The sequence below is a fragment of the Aquarana catesbeiana genome, linkage group LG06 (genome assembly GCF_042186555.1).
Source record: "Aquarana catesbeiana isolate 2022-GZ linkage group LG06, ASM4218655v1, whole genome shotgun sequence".
In the NCBI taxonomy this organism is placed as follows: Eukaryota; Metazoa; Chordata; class Amphibia; order Anura; family Ranidae; genus Aquarana; species Aquarana catesbeiana.
This window is the reverse complement of record NC_133329.1, coordinates 337,061,771-337,088,403: the sequence shown is the minus strand read 5'-3', so window position 1 is coordinate 337,088,403 and position 26,633 is coordinate 337,061,771. Positions and strand designations below refer to the sequence as shown.

General features: G+C 43.2%; 1 protein-coding gene across 2 annotated transcripts in view; it reads left to right on the top strand.

Moving 5' to 3' along the window:
• Positions 1-4,730: 4,730 nt before the first annotated feature.
• The window catches only part of MAP3K20 (mitogen-activated protein kinase kinase kinase 20), a 274,895-nt gene continuing 252,992 nt past the window's right edge, over positions 4,731-26,633 (top strand). For both annotated transcript variants that reach the window (XM_073633874.1, XM_073633877.1), the window contains exon 1: positions 4,731-4,882. The gene's annotated coding sequence lies outside the window, so the exon portion shown is untranslated. The remainder of the gene's footprint in view (positions 4,883-26,633) is intronic.

The window sequence follows — 26,633 nt, the reverse complement described above, 5'->3', positions numbered from 1 at the left end:
GCCCCCTTACAGTGCCAAGGAAAAGTCTGACTTTCCTTGTTGTCCTCCCAGACATTATTGGGAGGGAGTGGGTGGTGCATATAAGCAAATGTAAAGAAGAAGTTGAAATATGTACGTAGATGCACTTTATTCAATGTAAAGAGGCGTTTGGTGCACTTTAATTTGAGTACTCACACTACACAGACACACTCCACGGATACACTATAATATACTGCAATATAATGCGCCAAACGTACAGTGACGCACAGAACTATATGGCGTTAAACTGGCAGTAACACACACAGAACTATATGGTGTTAAACTGGCAGTAATACACACAGAAGTAAATGGTGTTAAACTGGCAGTAACGCACAAAACTATATGGCGTTAAACTGGCGGTAATGCACACAGAACTATATGGTGTTAAACTGGCAGTAACGCACACAGAACTATATGGCGTTAAACTGGCAGTAACACACACAAAACTATATGGCGTTAAACTGGCAGTAACGCACACAGAACTATATGGCATTAAACTGGCAGTAACGCACACAAAACTATATGGCGTGAAACTAGCAGTAACGCACACAGAAGAAAATGGCATTAAACTGGCAGTAACACAATCAAATAGACGGTGTTCAACAGTCACTGCATTGACACTATCTGAACTGTCCCTACTCTACACTAATGACACGGTCTCACTATACTACAGTGAAACTATCTGAGCTGTCCCTACTATAGCTGCACACTATGCAAAGCTGAATGACCGTCCTCCTCACTACATTCACACTATCCCTAGACTGACACTAAACTAATATTCTACACTGACAATTGAAGCAAAATAGCACAGTATAGCACACTAACTAACTAATAGCACTGAACAGAGCCCTGTTCTATCTCTCTCCACACCGAAATCACACTGAAAATGGCTGCCATTGAAAGAATACTTTTATACTGTGGGGCAGGAATGAGCCATGATTGAATAAAGTCATGACTCTGACAGTGCTCTGTGCCCTGATTGGCTGAAGCTTTCACTGCTTCAGCCAATCAGGGCTTACAATGCACTGTTCAGCGTCGCAATGCATTGTAGTCGGTTTGGGGGCCGAACAAACGGTCGAACGACCCGTTTGGCTGTTCGCCGAACGTCCGAACAGCGAAAGTTCGGCCCGTACTTATGCTCGGGCTGAACCGTTCGCCCACCCCTAGTCACTATAAGTATTCACAAAGGATCGGTTGGAAAAACCGTGTGTGATTTAGACAGGAATCGCACCGCATTCCTGTTCAATCATGTGATTTTTTGCAGTTCAATGTAAGTCAATTTATTTTGTATGAGCTCAAATCACACCACAAAGGTATCGGTTTTACGTACTAGAGCATTTGCACGAGTACGAATACGCGTACTTGTGCAAATGCTTAGTATCAGTTAACCCTAATTAGCTATACTATGATCTATGATAATGATGAATGAATACATTTACAGGCAAAGAAGATTGTACACTTAGATTGTATCATCTGTGGTCACCAATTTAAACAATATTGTGGACAATCCATCCTCTCGGTGCTACTGAAAACGGCTTTGAGTGCCCAGTGTAGCACCTGTGTACTCAGATATTGGGTTGTCCTTAACACAAATATAGAGATCTATCATTATATAGTTTTATTCTGCCCCTTATGTGACAAAGTACATATAGTACTTTTTCCCATATTGCTAGGTGCTTCCTAATGCTAGCTATGAGGTCCAAAATACCCCCCACCCTCTTGCCACAGCCAATCCAACAACAGCTAGGAAGGGAATGGCTGATTCATGACGGCAGCTTATCTCCGCTCTGAGCATTACCCACAAAAGCAATGGCAAGAGGAATGCAGAGGAAAGAAGAACGTGTTAGCTTCTGCATTTCTCTTGCCACTGCTAGTCTTGGGAAAGTGCTAAGAGCTGAGACAACCTACTGTTATGAATCAGTCATCACCTCTTGAGCTGTTGTCAGATAGATTGTTACAGGAGGGGAAGGGTGTAATTTGGACCTCATAGCTAGGATTAGGAAGCACTTAGCAACATAGGACAAAGTACTACATGTACGTTATTCCTTAGGGGAAAGAACTGTAAAAATACAGTATATATAACAATAGATCTTTAAATGATGACACCTTTTGTAAAGTTCCAACCCCTGTCTCGTGATTATTTAGAAAGGACTACAGGTGGAACTTTTTTTAGGGTATATGATGTCTACTTTATATGCAGAAATACATTTCAGCTTAACAGACCACCACACAAGAGAAAAATGTGATGGTGTCATGTTTCCTGAACAAGTAGGAGCCTTCTGACTACCTACAGTCCTTCTACAGTTTTTATTGCAGCTGGACAGGATAATCATACAGGATATTATGAGAAGGGACTGAAGAAAACAAAAAGGGTTCTTTAAATTGCTTTACTCCCTTTTCACCACAATCTGTATAGTTATACTGTCTTGTTGGACCCCATACCCTACGCCATAGAGGCCAAATATCCTAAAACAGCTGTATGTGTCTTGGTCTTTTGGCTAAGATCATCTATAGTATCTTTTTTTATTAGTGTCCAGTAGAGGTGCTCCACTGTCCTTCTGGCTGGGGTGGCTGGCTGGACACCCCAGTCAATGGAATAGAAACCAAAGCATCCCTGGGCTGTTGAGCCTGGAAGTAATTCCCTGATGGAGGATTCTGAGGAGCCAAGTGCTTTCTGATTTGAGCAGTGCTACCTGGTCCGGGAAGGCAGAGGGCCTGTGGTGTCAAGCACCCCAGGGAATAGTGCCCCAGGGGTACCAAAGTAACACTATGGTATTGGGACCCCACTGTGTGAAACAGCACTAGGCTTCAACACCTTGACTTTTTTCTGCACCGCGTCTCATGGGTTAGGCCTTATGGCTGAGACCAGGGCAATTTTTGTCACCAGGCTGCAAGGCCTAGCTAACGCACTGGCACTTTTTTTTATTTTTGCATATATATTTATTTGTTCTGCACATGTGCCACCCTGCACTTATACATGTGTTCCTTTTTCACTCAGGATGGAGGGTGTGGGTCCTCGGGCTTACCCTGAAGTCTAGGGGGAGGATGTGTGGCCAACAGGTTCCTTCTTCCCCTGCCTTGGCGATGGGGGGGGGGGTTATCTCTTCGGGAAAGCACTTTGTACTCGGTGGTTGGCTTATCATGAGGAGACTTGTCCACCAGGGCTTTTGGTTAGGTTAACCTGAGTGTACCTTATTCCTTTCAGGAGCCTTGTGCCCTGGAGGATCCTTCTTCTTCAGAAGGAGACACACCGTAAGGCTGGCCATTGACAGTTTGAATCTTGGCTGGTTCAGCAGGAGCCGACCAAGATTCGAACTCTTAGTAAGCAGATTGAATGTACCAAGTTCATTAATTGATTAATTTGGGTATAACCAGCCTGCTGGATTCTCTTGCGATAGCTGCTAGCGATAATCACAGCCTTCTCCCACCCCCCTGCCGGGAGAATACAGTGGCTTGGCGGGAGGGATACCCCTGTTGATGGTGGGATTGCATAGCTCCCAACTGTCCCTGATTTCGAGGGACTGTCCCTGATTTGGAGCAATGTCCCTCTGTCCTTCTTTCCTCCTCATTTGTCCTTCATTTTGGTCTGATCTATATAGTTGTATATAAAATGCACTTTTTATCTTTCAAATTCATCCAAATTCTAAATTCTTAATTGCCGCATTTGTAATTTTTAAAAGCCAATATAAAGGATTAGTAGTAATAGTGGTAAAAAAAAGCCCTTGTGGATTTAATTAACCTTTTTTTTTTGGTTAATTCTCCTTTAAGGGGGTGTGGCAGGAGGCGTGTTCTATGCCTACATACGTTTGCTAGTAGGTGTCCCTCATTCCCATCTGAAAATGTTGGGAAGTGTGGGATTGAGTGATTGAGTGTGGCTGCCCTCAGTGTACTCTTTTGGTTCCCTTATTGGTGTTTTTGCACACTTGGGAAAAAAAATCTGTGTGCAGTGTGGACTGAATGGCTGTATAATATTGGTCTATATTTGCACTTTACACCAGGGACTGTGGGGTGGGCCAATGGGGTGTAATGGCCCGTACACACAATCTGAATATCGTACAACAGATCGTACGACCGTTTTCACTTAATAGTCGCAAGGAGAAATTGAATAGGTAGATAAAGTCACGAAAATTCTCGTACGACAGAAAAATAAATCAGAAGTGATGTCATGTGTTGTAATGTATTTGTATTGTATTTTCGGAAGACAACTGTACTGACTAAACGAAAATCGTACGATCTGGAATCGTACGAGGAAGATTTTCATGCTTGTCCGATCGAATAATATCGGATGAACTGTCATGATCGGATGTCGAAAGTAGTGTACACACAATCCGAAAATCGTACGATTCTTCCTCGGATGACCGTTTTCATCCGATATTTGGATCGTGTGTTCGGGCCATTAGGCAATGATCTGCATAGCTCTGAGAACTGTCCTGAAATGAGGAATAATCTTGTTTTTCTGGGATATGTGATGGAATGAGACGTGTGAAGCTCTTCTCTGATCATTTCAGCCAGAAATTCCACAAAATGGGTAAAATGAATGACAATATGAATCCAGCCCCCCTCCCCCATGTAGAGTCCTCAGCACAGTACAGATCTCTATAATGGATGGACTCTGAGCACATTTTCCAGGACCTGTCTGTGTGTGGAATGCAGCTCCTTATTATGGGATGCGTGTGCAGTACCGCGGACTGCGGGTAGGTGGCGCTGGTACAGAGCTCTGCCATAGTATAGTAGTGAATGACAGAAGGGCGGAAGTGGCAGTGACAGCACGCTGCCTCCTGCGGGAAAACTTTCTAGCTGTCCGGTGGCGGAGCGGGGATCCTGTCCGGGGGAGAGGATCGGACTGATTACAGCTTCAGCACCGGTAAGAAGAGCGGGGAGCAGGCTGGGGGGAGGCGGCTGGAAGGTCCGGGAAGTGGGATGTACAACACAGTACATTTAGTTTAGAAGTTCGGGGAGGAGGTGACTCAGCACCCGGTGTGGGACACTGCCAGAGGAGGATCAGATCAGTGCACTCCAATCTATACATATACAACCCGGAGCAGCGAAACAACCAATCAGCTTCTAGCATCTTATTGATCAGCTAAGTTTTGAAAACGAAATCTAGAAGCTGATTGGCTGCCATGCAAAGCTGCTCCACATTCTGTCTGTTCCATGCTTAGAAGAGAATTTAATAAAGCTGGAACAGCGGCAGTGCATGGCAGCCAATCAACTTCTACCTTTCATTTTCAAAGCTTAATGAAGAAGCAGAAGCTAGAAGCTGATTGGTTGTCATGCACAGCTGCTCCAGTTTTAGTAAATTCCACCCTGGTGTAGTCCCCACCATGCAGGGAATTCCCCATCTACAGGGTGATGATGAGCCCTCTATCAGAGCGGGGAAGGAGCTGTGTGCGCACCTACCACTGTACACACCTACCTCTGTACACACCTACCTCTGTACACACCTACCTCTGTACACACCTACCACTGTACGCACCTACCACTGTACGCACCTACCTCTGTACACACCTACCACTGTACACACCTACCACTGTACACACCTACCTCTGTACACACCTACCTCTGTACACACCTACCTCTGTACACACCTACCTCTGTACACACCTACCACTGTACACACCTACCACTGTACACACCTACCACTGTACACACCTACCACTGTACACACCTACCTCTGTACACACCTACCTCTGTACACACCTCCCGATATTCACTGATTTCTAAAAAGGATGCAGTTGGCAGAAACCGAAATTGACGGTTTAAAAAAAAAAAAAAAAAGATTTTTATAAATAATTGTGTTATATTTAACTTTATTTAATATCATGAATTTAAATGACTATGAATTTATTGTCGGCCGTTATCGGCACTTTTTGAAGCTGAGTTAAAAGTCCTGCTTGCCGCATTTTTGGTGAATATTTGGTCAGCTAAAAATAATCGCACCAAAAATGCACCTGGCCATTAATATGCATTGAAAATGCAGCAAGAACACATCAAAAATGCACCAGTGTTGCGTTTTTGATGCATTTTTTTTGAGTCACATGACCTATGAAAAATAAACCATAAGCACGGTAAAATCGCGGTTGATTCTAGCAGCTATTATCGGCTTTTTTTTTTTTTCTTTCGGCACAACCCTGAAAAACTTTTTTTTGGCTGATAATTTTGGTGCATCACTATTGATTTCCCATTCAGATCAATAAGTATGTATAGTGGGGGGCAGGGCTGGATGTGTGCCTTGAGGGGCCCTCATACTCTACAAATCAATGTGACCAGTACAATACATACTACACCATGGAGCTATATCCCCTCCACACTACATACACACCCATCCGCCTTAACATTGTCACCTCTGAGAGGTAAAGTGAATAGTATTGATTATCTCCTTACAATGATATCTGACAGTTGGTGGGATATATAAAGCAGCAAGTAAACATGTTGTCCCTGAAGTTGATGTGCTGACAGCAAAAAAAATTGGACATCACAGTTTTGTTGTATATGGGGCTGCGTAGACGCAGAACGGTCAGGGTGCCCATGCTGATCCGTGTCCACCACAGCCAAAAGCGCCTACAATGGGAATGTGAGCATCAGAACCGGACCATGGAGCAATGGAAGAAGGTGGTCTGGTCTGATGAATCACATTTTCTATTACATCATGTGGATGGCCAAGTAGATGTACATCACTTTCCTGGGGAAGAGATGGCACTGGGATGCAGTATGGGATGAAGGCAAGCTGGCGGAGGCAGTGTGATTCTCTGAGCAATGTTCTGCTGGGAAACCTTGAGTCCTACCATTTATGTGGATGTTACTCTGACACGTACCACCAACTAAACATTGTTCCTGACCAAGTACACCCCTACATGGAAATGGTATTCCCTGATGGCAGTGGGCTCTTTCAGGAGGATAATGTACCCTGCCACACTGAAAAAATGGTTCAAGAATGTTTAAGGAACACGAGTTTGTGGTGTTGACTCGGCCTCCAAATTCTCGTGTCTCAATCCAATCAAGCATCTGTGGGATGTGCTAGAGAAACAATCCATGGAGGCCCCACCTCACTACTTACAGGACTTAAAGGGTCTGCTACTGAGGGCTTGGTGCCAGATACCACAGCATACCTTCCGAGGTCTAGTGGTGTCCATACATCGAGGGGTCAGGGCTACTGTGGACCTACTACTCAATATTAGGTGGGTCAGTATAATGGTATGGCAGATCCATGTACATATGTTGTATTGCTGGTTAGTGTAGTTTCCCTTACATTGATGATCATAGTGACATCACTACATAATCACTGACATTAATGTACAGCTACTCACAGCTCCAGGAACTCCCAGTATCCTCTGGAGGAACCCTGATTGAGAAAGGCTGGTCTAGCATGACGGTGCTTGCTAAGACTTCCTCTACACCAGTGTTTCTCAACTCCAGTCCTCAAGGTGCCCCAACAGGTCATGTTTTCAGGATTTCCCTCAGATGAGATGGCTGTGGTAATTACTAAGGCAGGGAAACTGATCAAATCACCTGTGCAAAATAATGGAAAGCCTGAAAACATGACCTGTTGGGGCGCTTGAGGACTGGAGTTGAGAAACCCTGGTCTACACAACATATACTTGGTATTAGAGCTGCACGATTCTGGCTAAAATGAGAATCACTATTTTTTTGCTTAGAATAAAAAGATTACGATTCTCGTGACATAAAATCTTTCACATTGTATTAAAAAATGGGCTAACTTTACTGGTTAGTTTTTTTTTTTTTTTAATTCATTAGAGTAATTAAAAAAAAAAAAAAAAATTGCATTTGAAAGATTTCTGCGCAAATACAGTGTGACATAAAATATTGCAACAACCACCATTTTATTCTCTAGGGTGTCTACTAGATAGATAGATATATATAAAATGTTTGGGGGTTCTAAGTTATTTTCTAGCAAAAAAAAAAAAATGATTTTAACTTGAAAGCAACAAATGTCAGAAAAAGATTTAGTGTTTAAGTGGTTAAACTTTTTTCACTTACACAGGAAGTCTATATTATTGACAAATTGTTACAATGTTTATACTTAAGTTCAACTGATAAATAATGCTTTGATTCTTGGCAGACTGCCCAGTTTTTCTCTTCCTTTCTTTTGAGGGCTGTGGCTTCAGAAGAGCAGAGAGAATTCTTTGCATAGAAAGAAACACTTTAGTCAAGATCGCGATAACAATTCTTGACGATTAATTGTGCAGCTCTACTTGGTAATTGACATTTGTCACCAAATAATAAATATGGAGCTGCTTTACTTTCTCAGTGACATTCCCACATTTTAAAAATGCATGACACAAAGTCATTATGAGATTGCACAATCATGCACATACACAATCCTGAGCCGCCTTATTTCAAGTAAAATGAAACCCAGAAGCAAGCATGTATCATATTTGCAGCTTACCAATTCTTAGATATGATGGCTGCATTCGTTTTTCCTTTTTAGCCTTTCTTTTCTTTATTTTCACCTGGTTATCTGGTCAGTAAGTCTGTTTTTCAAAAGAACAAGCTCTCTTCCAGATATTTCAGTTTACACGGATGAGGAAAACCATTTCACACTGACAGGGGTGCTTACAATAATTAGTGCATATTCAAAATGTTTCCTAAAAGGAAAGAAAAAACAGTTTGCTGTAACTGATTATAAAGTGTGATAAATCTGCCAGTACATTTATCACTCCTCCCTCCCTAGACTGGCGGTGCCGCTGTCTGCTGTGCCCCCTGTGCTCATTCATCCAGAGTGTAGACACTCTAAATATAGGGGGTGTTACTGCTCATCAGATCACCAGGTGAAAACAGAGGGGGGGGGGGGGATAAAGAAAATGAATGCAGCCACCACATCTGATGATTGATAAGCTGCAATGTATTATAATTCTAATGCTGGCCATACACTATACGAAAAATCGGCCGAAAAATCGTTCGTATAGACACTTCGTTCGTTTTTCGGCAAGTTAATGGGCACAAATCGATATTCGTTTGTGACGTTTTTGTGGGGAAAAAACGAACGGGAAGTTTGGAAAATTTCTGCCGAACGTACGATAAATTGCAAGGTTAATGTGTTTCCCGTCCGAACTGTCTGCACTAGGTATATGTAAAAAAACGAACACAAAATTATTTATTCATGTCCACTGAACAATTTATCGGTCATTATATGATGGCACGATCGTTTGCGGTCACGGTCGAACGTTCTTTTTTCGAAAATGGGTTCGGCCGATTTTCTGTATAGTGTATGGCCAGCATTAGTTTAATACCGTTTTTTAAGGATGTTCATGTGAGCCACCAAAGTAGCTAGTTTAAATCTGATACAATATACCAGAATACAAAATGTTACAGAATGCTACATATAAAATATTGCTTCCTAATATGAATCTAGAAGTATAACTAAAGGCATTTTCTTTGTTTTGCATAGGGACTGGTGGAGAGGGATTAGCACATCTGTCAGTAGTTTATTGCTCTCTGTGTCCCGGTTTGTTTGTCCTGAGATTCACTCCCTGTTTCTCCTAGTAACCATTCTCACCAACAACAGTTAAAGAAAATGTAAAATATATATCTAAAGGCAAACCTCCTTCCTTTTTTTTTTTTTTTTTTTTTTTTTGGATAGAGCAGAGAGGGATTAGAACACAAAATCTCCCAAATGGGACACAAATGGCAAAAAAGACTGACAGGGGTTGTAACCCTCCAAAATGAAAAAAAAAAAAAAAAAAAAAAACGCTTTTCTTTTATTTCCACTTTGTTGTCACCAGAACAGGAATAGAGGGGAAATCTTAAAAAGGGGACTCTGGTTCTGGAGACAGCCTGGGATTTCCCTCACTTTGGATAGATTTCCTCTCACTTCCTGATGTGACTATAGGACAGGAAATGAAGAGAAATCTCCCCAATGGGACACAGTTGGCACTCCCATTTTTTTAAAAATTATTATATTTTTATATACAAGGGTGTCTCTTCTAGCAGGGGGCCCAGGACATTGCCCCTTTTCCCCTTTTATAAACCCAGCACTAGTAGGGAGGGACATGTTTGTAGCAAGTTGTATAATGTTCTTAGTGGTTGATTGGTGGGAATGGTAACGGCTAGGGATGTGCCACAGCTGGTTAGACATACAAAAACATACTAATGTAAAGAACGACAGGCTTTTTGTATCTCATAGCAACTTAAGATGTTCCGTAACCCGTATCAACCAGAGATGTTTTATAACCTACGGCAAGCAAAGGAATGATGTAACCTTTAGCAACCAACAAAGTTTAATGCAGGCAGACCAAGATCAGTCTGTACATAACTGGACGTTTATTGGTTGGTGGGCTTAGTCACCCAAAGACTTCCAGCACCTTGGCACCCCAGATGTTTTAGAACTACATTTCCCATGATGCTCATGTACTCTGCAGTGTAGATGAGCATCATGGGAAATGTAGTTCCAAACCATCTGGGGTGCCAAGGTTTGCCATCACTGCCCTACCATATCCTGGATCTTTCCCCTTTTCTATGGTGTTGCAGTAGGAGAAGTGTTGCTGCTTTTGCTACATTGTTCATAATGTAAGCTAAATGAGAAACTCAATTAGGGGAATAAAACCCCTTTGCAGTGTGTGAAGAGGGTGGTTGGAGTTGATAATGCAGGCGGAGTCCCCGAGGGAGACAAGAAACCTGCATGTTCTTCAACTTACTATCTACTCCGGTGGTTGTCAACTTGCAAGGTATAGAGGGCCTCAAGGTATAGAGGGACATAACTCAAGGGCTGCACATAATAGTTCATTAGTAATGCTAAACTCAACTGTCAGAGAGTACAGATATACTAGAAGGCTCCATGCACACTATAATAAAAAATAAAAAATGTGAGAAAAACGCTAGATTAAAAAAACGCTCATAATAGCTTTTTTTGTGCCATCTTGTAGTAGTGTTTTAGGAGCATTAGCATTGTTACAGTACATAAAGAAAAAAAAAAAGCTAAAAAAAAAGCAGTTAAGAGCATTTTTTTTTTTCTGCTGGCAAAAAGCTCCAAAAAAAAAAACGATACGAAAACAATTGTTTTTTTTTTTTTTTCTCCTTTACACCGAAGCTCAAATTCTAATAGCCTAATGTAGTGTCCGTGGACACATAGGATGACACAATTTAGCTTCTAGGAGTAGAAAAAATGCTATTGTGCATGGAGTCTAAAGCCTCGTACACACGACCGATTTTCGTCCGGGAATCGTGTGATGACAGACTGTTTGCCTAAAATCAGATCGTTGGTACTCTCCATCAGACAATTGTTGGCCAACTTTCCACCAACAAATGTTGGATGGCAGGCTAGTAAATTTTCGGCGGACAACGGTCTGTTGTCAGATTTCCATATCGTGTGTACACAAGTCCGTCACACAAAAGTCCAAAGTACAAACACGCATGCTCAGAATCAATGCTCACCAAACACGACATTAGCAGAAGGTGCCCAAAGGGTGGTGCTCAAGAGCTGAAATTCCACGTAGTACGTCACTACGTTCGTGTTTGTTGGCCGACAGTTGTGTAGCATTTGTGTGCAAGATGAGTTCCTGGCACACGCCCTTCGGACAAAAGTCTGACACTCTGTTGGCCAACAATCCGATCGTGTGTACGAGGCTTAAGAAATGATGGTCAGAGACATGCTGTACGTTTGGTTGAAGACTGGAGACATTCTGCAGGAGACAGAGGCTGGGGACATGTATAGGGATCTACACAGATGTAAAAGATAAGATTTGTGTGGACTGAAATGGCTTTTGTGTTTCTATTGGTTTTGGCTCGCAGAGAACTAATATAAAGCTCTAGAGAAGGGGTGTCCAACCTGAGCCTAGTATGGCTATGAAAGTGACCCAGCACAAAATGTAAACTTACTTAAAGTTAAAAATGTTGTTTTTTTGGGGGGGGGGGGATTTTTTGGAAAAATGCATTTACACTTCGCGATCACGTGTGGCCGAAGAAAAATTTGAAAGTGTCTCCTTACCTGACTTTTGTAAGGCTTCATGTGCACTATTCCCACATTTACAGCGGCCATGGGAAAAGGCAAAATTGCACCCCGATATTCGCCGCCGTTTTGGCACGATTTGTGTTTTCCCATGGCCGGCGGTCAAAATGTTCCTATCCTGAATGCAATTCTGCCCCATTCAGAAGAGGGGGGTTGAAGCTCCCCTAACCGCAACAGCTCCTAAACTCTGCTAAAAGCCTATGTGTACATTTAAAAAAAATGCCAAATGCTCCTAAACTCCGTGAAGCCTTAGTTTTACCTTCCCACTCCTCATAATCGCTCCTTATTCATGTCCAGGGGCATCACTAGGGGGTGGCTTTTGGGGCTATAGCCCCGAATCCCCGAGGCTCTCTGGGGACCATTATGTAAGTGGGGGGCTCTCTGGGGACCCTGATGCAAGGGAGAGGCTCTCTGGGGACCCTGGTTTTAAGGCAGAGGCTCTCTAGGGACCCTGATTTAAGGGGCAGGCTCTCTGGGGACCCTAATGTAAGGGGGGCTCTCTGGAAACCCTGATGTAAGGGGAAGGCTCTCTGGGTACCCTGATGAAAGGGGGAGGCTCTCTGGGGACCCTGATGTAAGGGGGAGGCTCTCTGGGGACCCTGATGTAAGGGGGAGGCTCTCTGGGGACCCTGATGTAAGGGGGAGGCTCTCTGGGGACCCTGATGTAAGGGGCAGGCTCTCTGGGGACCCTGATGTAAGGGGCAGGCTCTCTGGGGACCCTCATGTAAGGGGCAGGCTCTCTGGGGACCCTGATGTAAGGGGGAGGCTCTCTGGGGACCCTGATGTAAGGGGGAGGCTCTCTGGGGACCCTGATGTAAGGGGGAGGCTCTCTGGGGACCCTGATGTAAGGGGGGGGCTCTCTGGGGACCCTGATGTAAGGGGGGGGCTCTCTGGGGACCCTGATGTAAGGGGGGGGCTCTCTGGGGACCCTGATGTAAGGGGGGGGCTCTCTGGGGACCCTGATGTAAGGGGGAGGCTCTCTGGGGACCCTGATGTAAGGGGGAGGCTCTCTGGGGATATATATATATATATATACATACACACACACACACACACACACGTATATTACTGTATATACATGTGTATGCCCGCCCAAGCGTATGACTTTCTTTACTACGCTGCTATGGGCTCTAGCCCCAGACCTTTTGTAGACCTAGCAACGCCCCTGTTCATGTCATCGGTTTTTGGCCGCACCTATATTTGTGAGCAACTATTTTCAGGGATGAAGCATTCGAAGGGCAAAATTAGAACCAAAATATCTGATGAGCACCTTCAGAATTCATTGAGAATTGCTACTACATCCATCAAACCAGATAATGATGTGTTAGTTTATCAAAAACTGTCAAATATCGCACTAGTTTTATGTTGCCATCTTTTTTCCTTTATAATAAAAAATGTTACATAAAAAAATGGTGTTTTATTACACCGATAGCTACATTATCTTTATTAGTGATCGTTAACATGTGATCTGCCTGACTTTTTCTGCTCATCAGCTCTCCTTATTAGGCCGGCCATACATGGGTTGAATTTTTTAGAAAATCTTAACTAAGAGTTTTCGTTCGAATTTCGCACCATCAGCCCCTTTTCACACTACAAAGACTTCAAAGCCGTGCGATTTTTGCCGCAATTTTACTGCCATGACTTTGGAATGCCTGTGTAAACTTGAGGTATATGGACCTCAACTCGCATGAAAGTCAGACCAAAGTAGTACAGGAACTACTTTGAAGTTGGCACGACTTGAAGGCGCACATATATGAATGGTTATAATTGGAAATCATGGGGAACGAATTGTCATGCGAATTTGCAATCCTAAGTCGCACAAGTGTGATGGGGGCCTTAGTGGGCCATGGCAAGGGCCGATGTTTGTGTAGCTATCAAACTTGAGTGTTTGGGCATGTTGGAAATTTTTTGAAAAACAAATAATTTTCTAACCAATGATGGGAGAATTGTGTGAGAAATACAATCGAAAAAGAAATGCGCATGAGCACAAGAAAAAAAAAAATTCCTAGAAAGAAAAGAAGATTCCCGGTCTCTTTTCTGTAGCAACATGAGGTGAAATTGAACGCTTGGTTGGTTGAGTTTCAAAATCAATGGTGGCACCATCGGATTACAAAACGCATAAAATTTTGGATTTTCAAAAGAAAAATTATTCGGAATTCGACCCATGTATGGCCTGCATTAGTGTATTTTATGTGTGACCCAAGACAATTCCGCTTCTTCCAATTTGGCCCAGGAAGGTCAAAAGGTTGGACACCCCTACTCTAGGTAGCCTGACCTTCCATTAACATGTACCTGTTAGCAGTGTAGACATTGGTTTTCCAGCAATTGCCAATATTTCATTGTTAATCAGAATATTGCCAGTGGCTTTAGTTCCCAGAATTGCTGTCCTTACCACACATGGATGATAGGTTTAGTAGAAGTGTTTTCAGAAACTTCAGTCCTTTTGGTAAGACCAAAAGGGAGAAAATAGGTTTATTGTTGGAGGTTTGCAAATACTTCCTCTGCAGTTCTAGAAGCTGTGGAGATTCCACTGTGATGTGAAAAATTCTTCAGTTCAGGACAAACATTTACTTTGTATGTTTGTGAATGGGAAGGGGAACTAATTTCCCTCTGAAACTCAAATTATAAAAACACATGGAGACTTCTGTTTGTGATCAGCCTCTACCAGCCATAGTTGTGTCACCAGTGTAAGTCAGCCTTTCACAAATAGAGTTCTTCCAGAGGTTCCCTGAACAATCAGCAATGTCTGCCTCTCAGATAAGTGTCCTCTGACACCAATGATGTTTTTAGATGTTTGTATAGAGGCAATTCTTCCTGATGACCACTATGCATTGTAGATACAGTAATTCTTGTCAGGGGTTCCCTGAGACCTTTAAAGGGCTAGTTCATCTTTACCAAACACAACTGCCTATGCAGATAAGGGGTTCTGTAGATAAAAACAAACCATGCAGCTTTGGCTAAAGTTGAATAAAGCCCTTGCTATAGGTTTAGGCCATTTACATACCTCCTGAAGCATGACTGGAATACTCCCAGGACGTTGCTAAGTGAGGCCTAGTCATTACTGCTCACCTCCACCATCACAGGAGTGAGCTCTCAGACTCAGAGCTACTGCATCAGCGTAGAGAGAGAGCTTGTGTGGAGGTTTGAATAAGAAAATAAGCTTACTCCTGTGATGTTGGAGGTGAGCAGCGATGACTAGGCCTCACCTACCTACTTCCTCTGAGTATTCTAGTCGGGCTTCGGGAGGTATGTAAATGGCCTACACCTATAGCAAGGACATAATTCAACTTTAGTTAGAGCTGCACAGTTTGTTTTTATCCAGACAACCCTTACCTGCATAGACAGTTTTTTTGTAAAGGTGAACTAACCCTTTAACTGCCAGGTCCGTATGTCATAAGGACTTGACAGCTGGGGGTTTCACACACAAACCAGTGGCTGCAGCCACCGGGATTGCATATAAAACTGACAGGCATACGCCTGCCTGTCAGGTGAAAGCAATCGGGTGCTGCTGACTGATTGCTTCCACACCCCCCCGGTATAGGCACCCCCCCGCCATGTATTCTGAGCTCCGCTTGTCCATCTGAGGGCCTGGGACCAACATGGTGGGTGGAGGGGAGAGAGAAGAGTAGACACACATCTGCTAGTCTCCTCTTCTTGCTGTGACCTGGAAAGCAACGTGTTATGATGTCACTTCTGGGTCACCTGTCACTCTCCCCAGTTCTCATAGCCGAGAGGGGATATATTACAATGCAATGTGCATTGCAGTACATTCAGTGGAGCACAGAGGAGGTACTCATGGAAGAGAACCTGTCACCCAAACATCATCACATAGGGGACTATGTGATGGAAAAAAGCTAAGAAATTTGTACACCCAAGTACATTAAATCCCCCACCAAAAAATGTTAAGGTCCCCCCCCCCCACATGTACGAATGTAAACACACACGTTGGGGACACCTATGCGTGAAAACATCAATTGTGTTATGCTTGTTACATATCGCCATGCACGCCGGAATGAGCACAATAATTCTAGCACAAGACCTCCTCTGTAACACGAAACTGATAACCTATAGAGGGCTTCTGAAGCGTTGCCTATAGAAAATATAGGGTACTGAAGTTTGTTGCCATTTCACAGGGGCACACAAGTTTAAGGTTTGACATGTTGGCTGTGTGTTTACTTGAAATATTACCTTTGCAGTAATATCGTGTGCCACAACAAATTGGAACTACCACTATTTTATTCTCGAAGGTGTCTGGTTTCCGGAAATATATGTTTTGGGGTTTTGTGTAATTTTCAGGCCTAAAATGATTTTTTTTTTTCAACGTGTGCAAAAAAAAAAAAGCAAAAACGGTCATGGTAGTGAAACGGTTAAGGGAGCAGCAGCATAATAGCAAGGCTTCTAGATCTTACCTTAGCACATGGAAAATAGTAGAAATTTGTACTAATGGTGACCTGGGAGCTTTCAATTGTGTCAGCTGTTGGCAGCGATGGTGTTGGCATTGTCCCTACATGTTATCAGCAGCTTGTAGCTCAGCACTTGCTGTTTAGTTATCTTTGTGTGATTGACTGGCAGATGAGGTCATTGGGAACTGCGAGGGGATTAGCAGTCACTGATCATTGCTGGTATGTCAGTCAGAAGCAGATGCCTGATTTATGGAGGACTAAAGTGACTCAGCCTGATTCCGGACTCCATATTCTGACCTGTGTCAGAGAGGTATCCGCTGGAATCTGATTATTTGCTATTGACAAAATACATGTTCCTTTCCTCCGCTGCCATACAATATACATATACATACATATATACATATACATATACATACATATATTTCCCTCTACTAAATTTATTCTCAACATTTAAATACAGAAATGTTCCCTAAATTTTGTTAGCTTGTGAGTCCCTTTTGGATATAATAGGCAGCGTTGAGCCATGCTAAGTACCAAAAATATAAATTATTATAACCTCCCTTTTTTTTTTTTCATGGATATACAACATCTGTAACGACTCATGCACACTGCAGCTCAAAGAAGTGGCTCCTACAGGCTTTTGAGCTTTTTTGAGCTCTCGTTTCGTCTGCCTGAAAACTCCTCTCCATGTTAGCCAATGTGTCCATGAACACTGTGGCTTTTTCAGGAATTTACGGGCAGAAAACCCCTCCCCACCCCCACCAAACTCACGTTTTTGAGAGGAGCTTTCGAGCAGAAAAGACACCTAAGTGCCCAAAAACTTGCAAAAAAAAGCATGAAAGAGCTCAAAGAAGCTCAAAAACACACACACAAAAAGAAATAGGAAAAATGAGCTGAGGGGAGGGTTTGTGGGGGGAAAAAAAAACAAAAAACGCTTATGCTCAAAGAAGCTCAATAAAAAAAGGGGGAAAGAGCCTAATAAAACACAAGCTTCTTCAAGCTCAAACTAAAAGCAGCTTTCTAATTTTACTGCAGTGTGCATGAGCCCTAATGCAGTAAGTGTCCACTAAGGCCTGGTTCACACCTATGCATTTTTTTTTTTTGTGCATTTTTGGTTTTGCAGAAACACACTACAGTCCATTTAACATGGTTTCCTATGGGTCATGTTTACATCTGTACATTTTATGGAAAGGGACAGGGACTTTTTTCTGGTTCCACAGACTTCAGTGGATTAAAAATGTGTATTGCAAAAAGCAAAATGCATCTGGAATGTGCAAACTGCAACCTGCATAGGTTTGAAGCAGGCCTTAGGCATTGACAACAGCTAAGGCAGGCCATACACGGTTCAAATCTTGGCCGGTTCAGTAGGAACTGGCTAAGATTCGAACCGTGTATGGGCAAGCTGAATATACCAAGTTGATCGATCAAACTGTCCCAGCAGTTGTATCACCTCCCTAAACACTTACCGGAGTCCCCTCGATCCAGCGCTGTGCCTGTCTGTAGCAGCTCCCTCTCCTTCTTCTCACAGGACAAGAGACAGCAGCGGGAGCCAGTGGCTCCTGCTGCTGTCAATCAAATTCTGTGAGGAGGGACTGTTTTGGTCTGAGGACGAGGGGACACCCCTTGAAGCTTGTAAGCCAGCAAAGATCCAGATAGTGTCTTCCCAAGCTAAGGAGCTTGTGTAGTAGATCAATTGTATGATTATTCTGATGAATTCTGTATATCACAGTAGTTTGTGAGTATATCTACCTTGGTTTTATCAACAAAGAGTATACTGGGATTATGCACAAGGCTGGTGTGCCCTCCCTCTTTTTTGTTTTGTCCTGTGAGAAGGAAGCGGGGGATGTGGCTGATCCGCGCTGTGTGTGTCTAGGCACGCACACAGCTCAGCTTTGGCGTGTACCCCCTTAGCACAATACTTGCTATGGAGGCACTTCGAGAGGGAGAGGAGAGTGCCAGTGGAGGCCCCTAGAAGAGGGAGGATCAGGGCGGCTCTATGCAAAACCATTTCACAGAGCAGGTAAATGTTTTTTTTTTTTTTTTTTTTTTTTTTTTTTTAATGACCCTTTGGAACCACTTTAACCACTTCCCGACCGGCACGCGCCGATGTACGTCGGCAGAATGGCACGGCTGGACAAATGGGCGTACAGGTAAGGCTCATTGATTTCTCTGCCGTGCCATTGCGTGCATGCCGCCGGCGCGCACCGGCCGGGAGCTCCATGAGTCGGGTCACGGGTCCCGCGGACTCGATCGTTGCGGGGATACCCGCGATCACCTCACAGAGAGGACGAACGGGGAGATGCTAATGTAAACAGCATCTGACCGTTCTGCCTAGTGAGAGTGTCACTGATCTCTGCTTCCTGTCATCGGGAGCAGAGATCAGTGACGTGTCACAGCTAGCCCATCCCCCCTACAGTTAGAAAACACTCCCTAGTACTGACTTAACCCCTCCCCGCCCCCTAGTGGTTAACCCCTTCACTGCCAGTGTCATTTACACAGGAATCAGTGCATTTTTATAGCAATGTTTGCTGTATAAATGACAATGGTCCCAAAAATGTGTCAAAAATGTCCAATGTGTCTGCCATAATTTCGCAGTCACAATAAAAATCGCTGATCGACACCAGTACTAGTAAAAAAAAAAAAAAAAAAATGATTAATAAAAATGCCATAAAACTATCCCCTATTTTGTAAACGCTATAACTTTTGTGCAAACCAATCAATAAACGCTTATTGCGATTTTTTTTTTTTTTTTTTTTTTTTTTTTACCAAAAATATGTAGAAGAATACGTATCGGCCTAAACTGAGGGAAAAAAATGTTTTTTTAATTATTTTTTGGGGATATTTATTATAGCAAAAAGTAAAAAATAATGCGTTTTTTTTCAAAATTGTCGCTATTTTTTTATTTATAGCGCAAAAAATAAAAACCACAGAGGTGATCAAATACCACCAAAAGAAAGCTCTATTTATGGGAAAAAAAGGACATCAATTTTGTTTGGGAGCCACGTCGCACGCCCGCGCAATTGTCAGTTAAATCGACACAGTGCCGAATCGCAAAAAACGCTCTGGTTAGGAAGGGGGTAAATTCTTCTGGGGCTGAAGTGGTTAACCCACTAATCCAATCCACTAAAAACAGACGGATGGGGATCCGTTCTCTTTCCATCTAGCAGATCAGCTCAGATGGCAGTCAGGTGTAAACAAACAGGCGGTCTGTTTACATCCGACCATCCGTAGAGGAGAGCGGACTGTGTCTGTGTCCTCTGCATAAGCAAAGCGGACACGGACCTGTCATCTGCCTGCTCAGCGGGGATCACCAAATAGATGCCCTGCTGAGCAAATGGATCGCAGCCGGAGTCCGCCCCGTGTGAAAGGGGCCTTACAGCTTTTCCATCTACCTCTAGACTTAATGAGCAATAAACTCTTGCAGTGTGGGGATGGCTGTCCACAGCAAGGGTATTTTATACAAATATCCCAGAGTTCAGCTTTAATAGTCACTCAACTTGCATTTTTTTTTTTTTAACAACTACTGGGATCAATATCAGCCACACAGGGAGTGCATTGTTTTTAATGAGACATTCAATGCATATACATAGTGAGTATAGGAATAATACAAATGTTAAAACAAAAAAACATAAATAGACACTGAAGACTGGCTTCACACCTATGTGCGCACATCAGACACATGCACTGTTTGTCCTATTCATTTCTAATTGCCCCCCAGCGTAAAACCAGGCAGTTAACAATAGGCCTGACTCTTTAACATGCCACAATGCACACGTGACAGTACACGGGTCATGTTGCGGTGAACTAAGGGCGATGCATGTTTTTTGATGCATGTACACTTGTTGAGGCCCATAGGAAAGGAATAGACGACAGTGTGCACTTATCATCAAACAATGCAACAAAATTGAAGTCATTGAAATACGGCGTGAAATAAAACATGAAGGGTCCATGCACACTGGGCACCTGAAAGAATGCCAGAACCTCATCAAAATCTGCATAAAAATCGTGAAACGAATTCAGATTATGATGTTGTTTTTTTCTGTGGCAATAAACTATAAATTGCACACATTGTACAAAATAATGAGTACCCAAAGGAATTGTACCCCGATGAATATGCTTTTGGTGCATTTCTATGTTTTTATAAAAAATACTTTTTGTAATAAACTATTTGTTTTATACTTATATGTTTTTTTAGTTGTGTTGTGACGTCCTTAAAAATCCCAGGGGCAATTTCTTCTGTACTTTTCTGCTCATAATGGCTCATATCACAGACGTTTATGTACGTTTGCGTTTTTTATAAGCGTTTTTTTCCGCCAAAACATTCCCCTCTATTCCTTTTTCATTCTGATTTCATTAATCAGTTTACACTTGAAAATGCTGAACGCGTCTAAACGCCACGTTTATGCATATCTAGCTTTTTTCTGCCCGAAAGCTGCTTTTTTTTTTTTCAGCCTGTAAACGCTCCTCTTCAAATATGCCTGTAAACGGCAAAAATATGCAAGGAAACTTATGCCGCGTACACACGGTCGTAATTTCTGACAACAAATGTTCGATGTGAGCTCGTTGTCGGAAAATCCAACCGTTTGTATGCTCCATCGGACATTTTGCTGACGGAATTTTCGACAACAAATGTTTGAGGGCAGGCTCTCAAATTTTCCGACAACAAGTGTCCGAGCGTGTGTACACAAGTCCGACGCACAAAATTCCACGCATGCTCGGAATCAAGCAGAAGAGCCACACTGGCTATTGAACTTCACTTTTCTCGGCTCATCGTACGTGTTGTACATCAGCGCGTTCTTGGCGTTCGCAATTTCCAACAACATTTGTGTGACTGTGTGTATGCAAGACAAGTTTGAGCCGACATTCGTCGGAAAAAAATCCACGGTTTTGTTGTCGGAATGTCCGATCGTCTGTACGCGGCATTAGGCTAACATAAAGTGGCTTCTACAGGCTGAAAGGATAAAAACGGCAAACGCCTGTATAAGAAGCCTTTTTTATGCCCAGTGTACATGAGGCCTAAAAAAGCCTGTTTCCTTAGAAGAGAACAGCAGCTGTCATCACATTGGGATTAATGTAGTGTTGAGCAAAACATTACACATGTTGGTATCCCTGAACTGCTTTACAATGACAGACACACCATGTCATGGCTAAACTGCTTACTATGACACATATGAGATGACTGGCATTTTACTGTGATCGAGTCACTGAGTGCAAAATATAGTTCAGTACTGATGTATTTATGGGGTAAGTCGTCATTCTTACTTACTGCTGGTAGTTACTGCATCCACCTATTGTGCCTTATCTCCCGCAGTCAGAGATCTACCATAAACCACTCAAAATGTAAAAGGTTGTTTGATGGAAGACTTCCTTGAAGTGGGAGTAAACTCCCATGTATGAATTTGACCTATGGGTAAGCCTAGAATTCGGTTTACCTATAGCTAGTGTAAAGATCTCCTAAACATGCGCCGTTTAGGAGAAATTTACATTAGATGCAGCAGGTGACGTCACTGGCGCATGTGCTCTGAAGGAACAGCATACCTGTGCCTTTCCTTCAGATCCGTGCCGTAGACGGCGACTCCTGCACACATGCTTGGAAGTGATGTCATCGCCGGCTCGGCCATTCATATCACTGAAGCCCGCAAACCCAGAAGAAAGATGGATAAAGATGGAAGTGCCTTCGGCGGTGACAGCGTGCCGATAGAGGGCTTCGTGTTTTTTTTTTTTACACATCGTCGAACACCCCCCCATTTGGTTTGCAGCAGAACTCCCAAATAGGGGAAATGTTCCAACCCAAACGGCAAACCCCATTGAAGTTTATGGGAGCTGAACAGGAAAAATCAAAAGTGCCCATTTTGAAGGCTTATATGTAAGTAATTGGCCATAAAAGGGGGTCTGGGGGTCTGGGTACTGCCCTGGGGATATGTATTAATGCAAACAATTTTTTTTAAAACAATTGTTTTTTCAGGAGCAGTGTTTTTAATTAAGCTTAAAGTTCAACAATAAAAAAAAAAAAAAAAAAATTAAATATAGTGCCTGGGGGGGTCCCCTTAATGTGCCTGTAAAGTGGTGCATCTGTAACATGCATAAAACATGCTGTAGCAAAAATGGGATTTCTAAAGAAAAAAAAAAAAAAAACGAGTCAAATCACATTTAATATAACTTGCGGTTGCAATTGCCGGAACCCGGCTATTAAAAAAAGAAAAAACGTGTAGGATCTGGTATGGATTTGGAGGGGAACCCCGCGCCAAAATTAAAAAAAAGACGTGGGGGTCCTCCCCACCAAAATCCATACTAGACCGTTATCCAGACCCTTGTCTGACTTTGATGCCAGTTGAGGTCCAGACCTCAAGACTACACAGGCATTGCTTCAAGTCGCGTCAAAAACGTGTGACTTTCAGGTCGTACAAATGTGAAAGGGGCCTAAGTTATACTTTAAAAGTGCCTTCTGTTGCTCTCGACCTCCTCCAAATCTCCTAACTTTTTCTGCTATGATTCGACTAACTGTATGTGGGAACGTAGCCACCCTCTCATGCTCACTACTGAGAGGGACTCTGGACTCTGGACTCTGGGATTTGTAATGTGCATAGCAGTGTAAATGACCACAACTAGCATGCACTGCTCATTCCAAAAGAGCAGAGGTTCAGGAGCTCACAGATGTTACAAGGAAGCAGAAAAACACTGTAAGAAACTATTTAATAAAAAATAGTTTACAGGGCCATTAAGCATTGGATGTGTATGAATCATTTTTGGAAAATAAGGATATTGTTTAGTGCCACTTTAATGTCTTCTGCCAGTTGTCACTTCTCCAGGAGCCCCACCAACTTCAGGCTACCTATTGAAAACTGCAGGAGGGGCGGAGACAAGACCAGTCACCCTGCACATGGCGAAAGAGCAGCGCTGGCTGGTCTTTATTACAGGAAGTTCCTCCACGGAGAAATTTCACACTGGATGGCTACACAAGTCTCTTGTATTTAGATTATATTTGCTTATCTCAGAATTCAACTTTGAGTAGACTGTTCCGCAGAAAGGATTCTGTGTTGGGGAGTATTTACACTGGCACTGGCGTTCTGAAAATGTTGGGTTTTAAAGTGTGCACCTAAGCCCAGTGGCTTGGTTCACGGCAGGGGGCAGGGAATTGCAACACAACAGTACCAATGTTGTCTGGGCGACACAGACCACAGCAGCCTATCATTTTACAGGATTCTCTTCTGGAAGGGCAGAACTGTCTGTAAAGACACTCTAGGGGTCATTTACTAAAGGCAAATCCACTTTGCACTACAAGTGCAAACTACAAGTGGAAAGTGCACTTGAAATTGCACTGAAAGTTCACTTGGAAGTGCAGTCAGTGTAGATCCGAGGGGAACATGCAAGGAGAATAAAAAACAGCATTTTAGCTTGCACATGATTGGATAATAAAATCAGCAGAGCTTCCCCTCATTTCAGATCTACCCCTCAGGTTTACAGCGACTGCACTTCCGAGTGCACTTGCAGTGCAATTTCAAGTGCACTTGCAGTGCAATTTCAAGTGCACTTTGCACTTGTAGTGCAAAGTGGATTTGCCTTTCGTACATAAGCCCCTCTGTGTTGGATGCTGTTCTGCAAGGCTTTTATATCGAACCTTACACTTTATGCCTGGACTGTTCTCTAGTATGCCCCCCCCCCTTTCCTGAAATGCCACATAAAATGTAATGTAAAAAAACTTGTACGGAAAAAAAAGTTACCGTAATTGTACTTACCTTTCCCATGGCTTCTGTAGTGCAGTGAGTAATGTTGCCACCCTGCCAACAAAATTCTACGGAAAACTCAGAATGGTCTTTCATGAGGGTTGGGGCTACTCAATCTTCCCCGGGATCTCGACACAAGCATGATAAGGTCATCTTCATCTAGGTACTGCCAGAGGAAGCCAAGGGAAAGGTGAGCATACCATCTGAAGTCTGCCATCAATGGATCAAAATTCAGCTGGTTCAGTAGGGACTGGACAAATTTCGATTCATCTATGGGCAGGCTGATTGTACAGGAGTCAGTTTCTTGATAGACTTCTGTACAACCAGCCTGTCAGGTTTTTTTGCTCGATCGGTTCCGCCAGCTATAGATAGCGACACTGATCATTGTATGTATTCTGATGTTGGGGAACTCTCCCCATGGTACGATTCCCCCAGTGAATGACACAGCTGCTCTGAATTAACAACATGACAGGAGCCGGTGGGGATGAGAACTTCCAGATTCTGTAAGGGGATGGGGAGAGGGACTGCAGCCATGTTTCATGCTACACCCATTCTCTCTCTCCGGGAGCTCCGGGAACTCTCTGCTTGCTGGACAGTGCCAACTGCGTCGACTCCGGGTTACCTCATTGGTCGGCTAGGGGCTGCAATGGGGAGGCGGGTCGGGGCTGGACAGGGGAGAAGTGCCTCCGGTGGGGCACAGCCAGTTCGGATACAGAGTACACGATCCATGCTGGAGGGGCAGCCCATGCTCTGTTCTCATCCTGCACTTGGTTCGGACAACAGCGGGGACTCTACTCCTCTTCACTAGGAAGCCTTTAGACATGCCTGCATCAGAAGCTTTGCAGCCTTTTTACGAGAGATCAGAGTGGCCCAGGGGGGCAATTGCCCCCTTGTCCAGTCTGCCCCTGTTTATGAAGCACAGTGACATGCTGTACAAATGTTCTTGCTGCTCTACTTGAATCGGGAAGAAGGTTGAAGACTATTAAAAAGAATGGCTGGGAACAATGCAAACTGATGACAGTCCAGAGACAGAGAGCATATTTTTTTTTTTTATACTTGTTGTTCACCAGCTATAATGAAAGCCTTTTATTAGTATTTTAGCAGACCAAGATGGCACCCATAGGAGAAATGTATTGTTCGAGTTTACATACACTTTAAGTATTTCTTCTTTTCTGTTACGTATTCTTTATCATTAACATTTACAGTATGTTAATGTTTCAGTATGTTTCCTTAGCTGCAGTGATTATTTGAAATTGATTCATTTTTTTTTTTCTTAATCGGTAATACAAGAGATCCACAGATCAAGTATTTCCAGACTGGTGAGAGGTATAGGTAGGGTTCCAGGTGTGGCAGGTATACTCCAGTTTGTTTTTAATATGGGGCTTATCATTTGAAGACTAGTTAGCTTGAAATAGATCAGGACACAACAGACAGCGATGAGTCAAGAGAGACATTCATAGGATCACTGCAAACGCCAATCTGTGATACTACATCTGATATCACCGGTGACATCTGTATACTGTTTTCATGTTCACCATGCAAAAATAAATCTTAAGCCTGGTACACACTAGAATTTTTTTTTTGTTTGTTTTAACCCAGCGGGCTGAATGAGAAAAAAAAAAAAAAGAAAAGCTTGGGAGGAGATCCTGTACTAACAATCCAATGTTAGTACAGTGATCTCCATGCTGAGCTTTTTTATTCGAAAAGGGGGATGCCCCCCCCCCCCCGCACTGCCAGAACACTCCGGTCAGTGCTCTCAGCCATTGGCTGAGAACAATGATTGGATGGTGATCGTAGACCTTTTTCAGTCATGCCCCTTTCGATGTTAGCCGGACCGGCTGCCACACACACACACAGAGGCCGAATGTTGGCCAGTTTCTATTGAACCGGCCTAATATTTGGTCCGTGTGTACGGGGCTTAAGGATACATTCACATGGACAATTAGGGGCATACAGTTGATTCCTATAGCTGGAATCGCAGGTAAATAAACAGAAGAAATGGCTGCGCACCAAAGAATTAATCCAGCATGTTTCCTTCCAAAATATCATTGATAACCACAAGGACAAGGTTACAGGACCCAGGAGGTGACGCGTTTCACACTGAATATAGTGCTTCTTCAGACCTGAGGAGTTTTGAAGAAGCACTGTATTCAGAGTGAAATGCGTCACCTCCTGGGTCCTGGAACCTTGTCCTTGTGGTTGGCAATTGTCATGTTTTGGAATTAAACATGCTGGATTAATTCTTTGGTGTGCAGCCGTTTTCTTCTGTTTATTGATCTTCGGTGGTAAGCCGTGGTATTGCACCCAGCACTATTTGGACTGCAGTGATTGCTCACCCGGAGCAGAGTTTTCTTTGATCTGTTGGGATCACAGGTGTTTGTGGTCAGGAAGACTGCAAAAAGCAATAACAGGCTGGTAGGAGCCACAGCCATTTACACGTATCCCTACATCCTGTGTTTACCTGTGGTTAGGGACAGATGTCTGACCTTGGATACAGATTGCATTCAGAGGTGAACATCTGTC